Source organism: Melanostigma gelatinosum (assembly GCF_949748355.1).
Source record: "Melanostigma gelatinosum genome assembly, chromosome: 2".
In the NCBI taxonomy this organism is placed as follows: domain Eukaryota; kingdom Metazoa; phylum Chordata; class Actinopteri; order Perciformes; family Zoarcidae; genus Melanostigma; species Melanostigma gelatinosum.
In genome coordinates this window covers 31,622,529-31,632,528 of record NC_136635.1, presented here as the reverse complement: position 1 = coordinate 31,632,528, position 10,000 = coordinate 31,622,529, and the positions used below count along the sequence as shown (strand labels likewise).

Sequence of the window (10,000 nt, the reverse complement as noted above, 5' to 3'; positions counted from 1 at the left end):
TGGGACTGGCAAACTGCTCTAAGGCTTTGACATTTACCCCCACTGTTCACGTCTTCCATGGAAATGTTTTTGTTTTGTTTGTTGAACTTTCTTTATGACCTGAACTGTTCAGATGGAGTCGCTGCAGAAGTCCTTCACTGTACGCTTCACTGTACGCTTCACTGTACGCTTCACTGTACGCTTCACTGTACGCTTCACTGTACGCTTCACTGCACACTTGCTGAGCTAACGCTTCGATTTCGCTGCTTCAGCAGCCGGCCTTCAAGAAAATGTAGTTTTGCTCCGAACGATGAATCTAAATCAAGCGATTGCTGATCTCTGTAGTGCGGAAGATATACGACGCTGAACGAAAACCTAACCAACCAAGGAAAGAAAGTGAAATGAAATACACATTTTTATTTGTATTATTGACTTTTACTGCGTGAGAAGATTGTCTTAATGCTCTTAAGGGAGAACCAGAACCAGGACTGAGAGGAGCAGACTGTCAGACCCGGCTGCAGTAGGAGAGGCGCTCAGAGACACTACCACTGTAGTCCACAGGGGGCGACAGAATCAACACGCAATGAAACTTCCTTGTAGTGACTTTAACTTCGTGTTTCAAACTGGAAGAAACGAGTGTAGTTGAGAGTGCAGGTGAGCTCTACGGGAACTGCATTCTGTGGGAGACATGTTGCCTGAACCACTGCCGTGTTTGGTGAGAAATCCCCTGAATGCTCATCCTCACACAATCTGTCCACACAGTGTGGAAAAATCGAAGGATTTTTGTAAAGTCGGTTATTCAGGAAACAAACGTCGTCATTATGCAGTCAGAACGCAAAATAAAACCTCGGGGACGTTAGGAACGCTGAGTTGATACGCAATGAACGCATGACGTGCACATGGGACTTCTGCAATGGCTGCCACTGCCTGTTTATTCTCATTACTGCAACATGAATTTGAATAAATGTGCTTGGTAAGCTGTGCACTCGTGAAGAGGACATGGAGGTCCCTCCCCTAATGACTTCTGTTCTGCTCTTGCTTTGGACGCTTGCTGCATGCAGACGGCTATGAAGAGGAAGGTATGTTGACGATGTCGTTCATACCTTTTACCACACATGAGTCGTGTTGAGTTTTGTCTCACTGATCTTCGAGACCTGGAGGAGCAGTTGCAGGGATTCAGAAATGCTGAGTCATGTTTAACGGTTGCCCCGCTGCTCATCTGTGCTTCTTCTCTTCTTTGCATGATTGCGTCCTGCCAGTGGACGAAGATCAAGATGGTAGTTTGTATTTCCTGCTGAGTCGCTGTTGCTTTGCCTGCGTTTTTATTCCCCTGTTGTCTGTTGTTTTGTTTTTTTCAGTGTGAGGGTCCCATAAAAACAATATATATATATATATATATATATATATATATACAGCTAATCACAAACTTTGTTCGTGTTAAAATCTGTGTTTTTATTCAGTTTATTTATTTAGCATCAATTAACAGTCATTTACTTGTCAAACTCCTTGTTGTGAATGAAGAAACTCCGAAATAGTTTATGTGGTGATTTATTACACACGGTATTGATCAGATGTGTCGGATCACATTGGTTTGATTCACACACTAATGCACAACAAATTAACACGCGATAGAGAAAGCAGGTGACACGTGTACTCACAGCACGAGAAACACGAACACAACTGAGACGTTGGTCGACTGGAGGTGTGAAACAACATGGATGGTCCCTCATTAACCTTTGTCTGTCTTCATCTTCCTGTTTCTAACACCTTCTATCTCTTCTCTTCCTGTTTCCTGCTGGGAAAACAAAAACAAGAGGAGAAGCCGAAGTTGAAGTGAGCACATTTACTTTCTTCCCTCGTGTTTTCACATTGCTGCCACCTTTAAAGCTCTTCTGTGTATTGTTTCAGGGGGTCTATTAGTAGAAATGTAATATAATGTTCAAAGCCACATGAGCCCTTCATATCCACTCAGGGAGCAGGTCCTCTTTACGGAGTCCGCCATGTTGCACCGCCATGTTTCTACAGTAGCCCAGAACGGACAAACCAGACACTGACTCTAGCAACACCAGCTGCAGCTTGGAGCAGCGATGCTCCTGAGCTTCAAGCTCTACGTTCTCTTCTAGGGTCCACTTTGGGTCAAGATATGTTTCTAAATAAAATTGGGAAAGAGCACAGTTGAAGTCAACTTTACTGACTACCGAGTAGGCTGCAACCTCCGGTTCTGAAGAGCCTTAAAGCTGCATTCTCTCCAGTGTCCAGCAGGGGGCGACTCCTCTGGTTGTATAGAAGTCTATAGAAAATGACTCTACTTCTCTCTTGATTTATTCCCTCAGTAAACATTGTAAACATGAGTTTATGTCTCAATCTCTAGTTTCAAGTCTTCTTCAATACAGCATGATGTTCATTTAGTACATTATGGTCCATTTAGAGTCACACAGACCATAAAGAAGGGGATGCTTTAGGGCGGGGCTACACGGTGATTGACAGGTGTACCAGAGACGTATACGGCGTCTCTACGTCACTCCTCAGTCCAGATATGGTCACTTCCTGTTCATTGGCTGCAAAAACAACAACATAGCGACGGCTGTAATCCAAGATGGCGACGGCCAAATTGCCGAACCAGAGTCTTCAAAACATCAGCCCACAAACCAATCGGTGACGTCACCATGACTACGTTCACTTCGTATTCACAGTCTGTGGTTTTTATGTTACCTGAAGGCCACCGTAGCTATCTGACACGCTTGTGAAACTGTGGTAACGCGAGCCGCGTTGTGGTGCCTCCGTCTCTTCGGTAAGGATGGCCTTACCACAGCGAGGTGAGGCGAACGACGTTACCGCGGTTTGGCACCGGGCGGCTCACGTAACCACAGCCTTGAAAAGAAAGGAGTGAACCGATGAGTTTTTAATTGGTTGCAATGTGCAACCTCGCCACTAGATGTCACCATATTCTACACAACATCCCTTTAAGTTACTCGTTGTTAGAATTGTAATGTTATTTTCCTTCAACAGACCGTCTGCTCAAAAGATCCCCGACGGAGAGAAAGTGGACTTTGATGTAAGTCGACTTGTTTTTAATTGTCAGTTCTCCCTCCTCAGCCCTCCGGCACTTACATACAAATATAACAAAGTACATCTACTCAAGTACTGCACTTAAGTACACATTTTGAGGTACTTGTACTGTTTACTTTCATGCCACTTTCTTTTTCTACTGTATTACATTTCAGGGGGAACAATTGCACTTTTCACTCCACTGTTTATCTTTATCTGAAAGCTTTAGTTACTTTACAAATGAAGATTAAAAAAATAACACATGTGAAGAGTCGATAAAAACATAAATAATGAATTGGTAACTATTTTGATCATTGTTGATGTAATTTAGCTGGTTTTTAGTGACGTTCAGGTTTGTTAGTTTGACGAAACAGTAGTGAGTTTTGTTCTGTTCTGAAGCCATGTTTTTACATCGGTGGGGATTTGAAGTTTGCTAGAGACAGCCGTCTTCTGTCCACCTCTCACAGGACATGCAGAAGAAACGTCAGAACAAAGACCTGGCCGAGCTGCAGTCGCTGATCGACGCTCACTTCGAGTGCAGGAAGAAAGAGGAGGAGGAGCTCCTCGGTCTCAAAGACAGAATTGTGAGATTTTACCCGAACAACAAATACACATTTAACATGCACTTGATAACATGCATATACAGCATGTGTGTGTGTGTGTATACATATATATATATAGATATATATATATATCTATATATATATATAGATATATATATATAGATATATATATATATACTTTAGCTGTCCCAGATATGTGGAAATAACCCCCAAAAATAAAGTTGAATTGGCAGAAAACGTTGCAGCATGTTGATTTCTGTCTTTTCAGGAGAAGCGTCGCAACGAGCGATCCGACCAGCAGAGGGTCCGCGCTGAGAAGGATAAAGAGCGGCAGGCCAGGCGGGAGGTACGAGTTCAACAGCAGTAAACTGTTGAAATAGATTCACACTCACAAATACCCAACTAGTTATTCATTTTATATGTTTTGGATCTGCAACTTATTGTTATTTTAGACTTTTTATATTTACACTCTTCACACCTTGTATTGCAACTGCTGCACCGCAATTATGCTCAGGTTTTTATCCTGATCCTATCCTCATCGTATCCTTATCGTATCCTTATCGTATCCTTATCGTATCCTCATTGTATCCTTATCGTATCCTCATCGTATCCTTATCGTATCCTTATCGTATCCTCATCCTATCCTTATCGTATCCTTATCGTATCCTTATCGTATCCTTATCGTATCCTCATTGTATCCTTATAGTATCCTTATCGTATCCTTATCGTATCCTCATTGTATCCTTATAGTATCCTTATCGTATCCTTATCGTATCCTTATCGTATCCTCATTGTATCCTTATCGTATCCTCATCGTATCCTTATCGTATCCTTATCGTATACTTATCGTATCCTTATCGTATACTTATCGTATCCTCATCGTATCCTTATCGTATCCTTATTTATACTTATCGTATCCTCATCCTATCCTCATCGTATCCTCATCGTATCCTCATCGTATCCTCATCGTATCCTTATCGTATCCTTATTTATACTTATCGTATCCTTATCGTATCCTTATCGTATCCTTATCGTATCCTCATCGTATCCTCATCGTATCCTCATCGTATCCTTATCGTATCCTTATCGTATCCTTATTGATAATTATCTTATAGTATCCTTATCGTATCCTTATCGTATCCTTATCTTATCTTATCGTATCCTTATTGATAATTATCTTATAGTATCCTTATTGATAATTATCTTATAGTATCCTTATCGTATCCTTATCATATCCTTATCTTATCTTATCGTATCCTTATCGTATCCTTATTTATCCTTATTTATCCTTATCTTATTGTATCCTTATCTTATCTTATCGTATCCTTATCGTATCCTCATCGTGTCCTTATAGTATCCTTATCTTATCTTATCTTATCGTATCCTTATCGTATCCTTATCGTATCCTTATCGTATCCTTATAGTATCCTTATCTTATTGTATCCTTATCTTATCTTATCGTATCCTTATCGTATCCTCATCGTGTCCTTATAGTATCCTTATCTTATCTTATCTTATCGTATCCTTATCGTATCCTTATCGTATCCTTATAGTATCCTTATAGTATCCTTATCTTATCTTATCTTATCGTATCCTTATCGTATCCTTATCGTATCCTTATCGTATCCTTATAGTATCCTTATCGTATCCTTATAGTATCCTTATTTATCCTTATCTTATCTTATCGTATCCTTATAGTATCCTTATCTTATCTTATCGTATCCTTATCGTATCCTTATCGTATCCTTATCGTATCCTTATCGTATCCTTATCTCATCTTATCGTATCCTTATCTTATCTTATCGTATCCTTATCGTATCCTTATTTATCCTTATCTTATCTTATCGTATCCTTATAGTATCCTTATCTTATCTTATCGTATCCTTATCGTATCCTTATCGTATCCTTATCGTATCCTTATCGTATCCTTATCGTATCCTTATCTTATCGTATCCTTATCTTATCTTATCGTATCCTTATCGTATCCTTATTTATCCTTATCTTACAGTGTCCTTATTGTATCCTCATCGTATCCTCATTCTGTCGTTGTCATGTCCTCATCGTATCCTATCACACATTAGCGTGTACGTTAACAGCAGGCTGAAAGGCAGCATCACTCGGACCTCTTCTGGTGAAGAGTTTAAAGTATGTTGCACATCTCACCTCCTCTCCCAGCAGTGACGTCAGAGTGTACCGAGTACATTCATACATCACGGCAGCAAGGTGATGAGTTTAATCACTAGAGGTCAGCAAAGAGAAGCATTCTCAGATGCTGTTAAGTTACTCTAAGAAACAAATATAGAACTGGTTCGATCACGATGTTTTTGAAAATGTATTTCGCAGGCTGAGCGGCAGAGGAAGGAGGAAGCCGACGCCCACTGGAAGGCTGAGGCTGAAGCCAAGAAGAAGTTAACGCTGAGCGGCATGGGGTCAGGCTACAGCAGCCTGAAGAAGGTAGCTTTCTTTTGAATTCTTTCTTTTCTTTGTGGTCGTCGCTCCAACGTCATTCAAACCAGGTGACAGCGTGTTTGTAAAGGCGTGATGTTTTCAAGCGGTCACGTTTGTTTTCTAGGTTGACCAGAAGAGAGGCAAGAAGCAGACGGAAAGAGAGAAGAAGAAGAAGATCATGTCAGAGAGATGCCAACCCCTGAACGTCGACGGTTTCAGCGAGGACAATATGAGGTAACCCACAGGGAGGGAGGATGATGCAGAAATGTCCCCACGGAGAGCATTCGTCCCTGAGGTTAAAATGTATGAGGAGCAGTTAGAGAACACTTAACAACGCAACACCTACACATGAGCACACCTGGAAACGTTTTCTTTATCCTCTGGCCGCACAAATATAAAAAACTGATGAGAACAAAGTACAAATGTATTCATTGTCACCAAATATAATCTCTTTTAACTCCAGGACTTGCCTGCGAGTTGTCACATTTTTAAGTTTTCTTTCGTATCAAAGTAATCCATTGCAATGTTTCCTAATGCAACGGTTGGTATGACATCTGTTTTTTTTCCTACGAATGTCCAGCAGAGATCAGGGCTCCTTTGCAAGTCTCTGCAGTGTTCAGAAAAAGGTTGTGGTCTGGGTTAAGACAACTACGGAAGTGACGTTACTTAAGAACTGAAGTTCCGTGTCAAATAAGTCGACGTTGACTTGAGTAAACTCTTGTCCGGGGGCCGGTTAAGAGTAGTGAGTGAGGAGTCAGCAAGCAGTCAATGGCAGTATAATACAGGTAAAAAAAAAAGGTGTTTTGAGAAAGCGTGAGTCACCGCAATCATGAGAGGTTCTTGAGCATACAGCTTTAACCGGGAACCCGAAATATTATGCAGTTTGCTGCAGCAGAATAAAAGATCAGCTGTGGACAGACACAGAGATTCACACATGCAACCGATCGCATGATCCTCTTGGCAGAAAAGTCCTAATATATGTTTTCTGGGAGAAAAGAGAGAGAAAACAGCAAGAGAGACACGGTTTCAAAGAGAATAGAGCTGATGTGCTGGTCAGATTCCTGTTGTTGAGGTATTATGCACCCAAGAGAATAATGTTTTCTCCGCCACGTGTTGCATGCAAAATGTCAAAAGTAGTTTAAAACAACAGCGACTGCCTCAAGAGATAAACACAGCAAAGTTTTAACATAAGGTGATTTTTTTTCTGACTAATTTTGCAGGAAGCAGCATGTACATGTTTTTGCAGAAGTGTTGATTGAATGTTTGGTTCCTGGTTTGTGTTTTTCAGGGAAAAGGCAAAGGAGCTGTGGGAGTGCCTGCACAACCTGGAGGCAATTAAATACGACCACTGCGAGAAGCTCACGAGGCAGAGATATGAGGTCAGTGAGGAAACTTCACCTTCTCCCAGAATGCATTTAGGGAAAAAGTCAGAAGAGGTCAAAACTCCAGCAACACTTGTAGTGCAAAGAACTTTATTGTAAGACCAACGTATTTCAATACAGACGATAAAAACATTTTACACGTTAAAGTGTAAAGTGTAAAACTCTCTAGAGTATTTCAGGTCAAAGAAGGATAATTCATTTTTTCAGTAAAACAACGATACAGTAGGTGGTCAAAACAGAAAGAAAAACAAAAGTCGTTGGGCCGTTAGTTTGCTACAGCTGTTGGGTCACAGATAAGAAAAAGAAGATTATACTGAACTTTTGTTTGTTTTTGTGTGAATCTCCCATTGACACTCAGCAGGAGTTTGACATGCTGTACGTTGTGTTCATGAACGGATATTTTAATGTGTAAAAAGCGGCTTCAATCAGAGGATCACAGAGTCCTGAAGGTGACATCCCGGCTGTTTGTCTTCCAGGTGGTCTCTCTCAGAAACCGCATCGATGAGCTGCAGAAACAGTGAGTCGCTCCACATGAACACCAAGAAAGCATTCGCAGAAACTTCATCACAGTTCATCACACGCCAGATATTTATTCTGTCACACGCAGAAAAACTCCTTCAAAATCCAAGCGTACAAACTCTGTGATGTTGATACTTCAGTGAAAACAACGATGAAAAAAGGGCTTCATTATAATTTCATTTACTCAGAGGTGGAAGAAGCATTTATATCTTTTACTTTACTGAAAGTCGCAGTACTGCAGAGTAAAAACATACGAGTAAAAGTTAAATACTCATTAAGTAGAATGACCCATTTTATAATAATATATATTACATTTTTGGATAACAATTGATGCATTAATGTTTAATAGTGTTGGTAGTAAATATGGAGCTGATTCAAACTACTTTATATACTAAAAGTAAACTATTACTGCTGGGGAGTTTAATATTTAATAATATGTATTAGTTGGTTTAAACCTAGTATTAATAATAAATATACAATTGAACTACTAACTAAAGCCTTCAAATAAATGTAGTTTATATATAAATAATGTACTCAAAAATGTACTGAAGTACAGTACTTGTTGTTTTAGTACTTTCACCACAAATTATAATAATTGATTTACTTGCTTTTTGTTTTGTTTTTATCTGAAGTTGTCTACTTTCATTTCAACATCAGTTTGTTTGAATGTAACCCTTCTTATAGCTGACTTTATACAGGTAACATATTATATATATTTATATATAATTAATAATGTAGGTCTATGGTTGTAACGAGTAAGCTTATGTCTGGACACCAGAGGGCGATGTAGCTTCAAGAAACTGCTCCAGTCGTTGGTTTATGATTATATCTTGTGCTTTCTTACATTTAATATTTCTTAAAATATCTACATAAAACTCAAAGCCACCATAAAGCATATCCGTACACATCTGTTTTTTGCACTTTGCGCTTTGCAGCAGCAAGAAGGGAGCCGCCACGCGCCGCAGGAAGTGAGCGGCTGCTGAGCTTCGGTCAGCCCGGAAAAGAGGCGCCTCCCCTCGGCTACAGCAGCGGCTCAGACCCGGTCGACACCCGGAGCTCCGGAGCAACTGGACGTCTTAGTGTCTGCTTGATGAATTCAGCTCTGATAAATACATTTTAAAAATGTCATCACGGTGTTTGTGTAATAAAAAATAAAAAATAGATTCAGACAATAAAATGTCAGAATTATTGATCATCCAGCCTGTATGTTGAAGTTTGTATCAATCAATCAGTTTGATCGGTTTAAATGATTCGCTTCTAATAAACGTAGGTTCATGCAGTTAAACTGCCTTTTCTTTTGACTGTTTCACAAACTTGTATCTGAAGGGAATAACATTGTTTTTATATGTTATACATAATATAATGATGTATTCGATTCCATCATATACATACGTGTATGGATGTTATTGTTGAGCCTACATTTCATATTTCATATCAACATTCTGCTTCTGAAATGTTTTGCAGTCAATTTCTCAGACTTTTATTGGAAATCAGGTGAAAGTAACAGAATGACAGTCTTATTTTTGTGCTCTTTGTAAGCCTACAAACATTTTTAACTTTAACTTAATTTGACTTTACTTTTTTTAAATCATAAGTATTGTGCAGAGCTCCTGAGAGGGGACGCTCTGCTCACCCTCCAGAAAAGATTCGTGTTGCATGATATTAAGCTTCTCTGCGGGAAAGTAAACTCCCTTTTCGGGCAAGTAGGATGCCTCATGCAGTTCGCCGATCCGAAAAATAAACGTGATCTTTATTAGTGTCCTATATTCAGTAAAACACATGACAAATCCGTTGTAATCTGCTAGAGGAGAGTTTACATTAGCTAAGATAGCTGTTAGCTAGGCTAGCGAGCTAGCTGTTAGCTAGGCTAGCTAGCTGTTAGCTAAACTAGCTAGCTGAACGAGTTGAACCTGGAGCTGATCGATGAGGACTTCACTCACAGAATGACGTCAGACATGTGAGTACAACAAACCTGTGATGGTCGTAGTGTGTTTGTGTAGGTGTGTGTGTGTGTGTGTATAGCTGTGTGTGTGTGCGTGTGTATAGGTGTGTGTGTATAGG

The 10,000-nt window shown here is 39.9% G+C and overlaps 1 pseudogene across 1 annotated transcript in view; it reads left to right on the top strand.

The window, feature by feature from the left end:
- LOC306793024 (troponin T, fast skeletal muscle-like) overlaps nucleotides 1-9,224 on the top strand; it is a 10,141-nt pseudogene extending 917 nt beyond the window's left edge. Inside the window, exons 2-12 of the transcript XR_013773147.1 lie at nucleotides 1,041-1,058; nucleotides 1,239-1,256; nucleotides 1,794-1,812; nucleotides 2,989-3,034; nucleotides 3,495-3,611; nucleotides 3,859-3,936; nucleotides 5,934-6,044; nucleotides 6,163-6,272; nucleotides 7,327-7,417; nucleotides 7,897-7,937; nucleotides 8,875-9,224. The product of XR_013773147.1 is annotated as a troponin T, fast skeletal muscle-like (transcript). The remainder of the gene's footprint in view (nucleotides 1-1,040; nucleotides 1,059-1,238; nucleotides 1,257-1,793; nucleotides 1,813-2,988; nucleotides 3,035-3,494; nucleotides 3,612-3,858; nucleotides 3,937-5,933; nucleotides 6,045-6,162; nucleotides 6,273-7,326; nucleotides 7,418-7,896; nucleotides 7,938-8,874) is intronic.
- The last annotated feature ends 776 nt before the right edge of the window (nucleotides 9,225-10,000 follow it).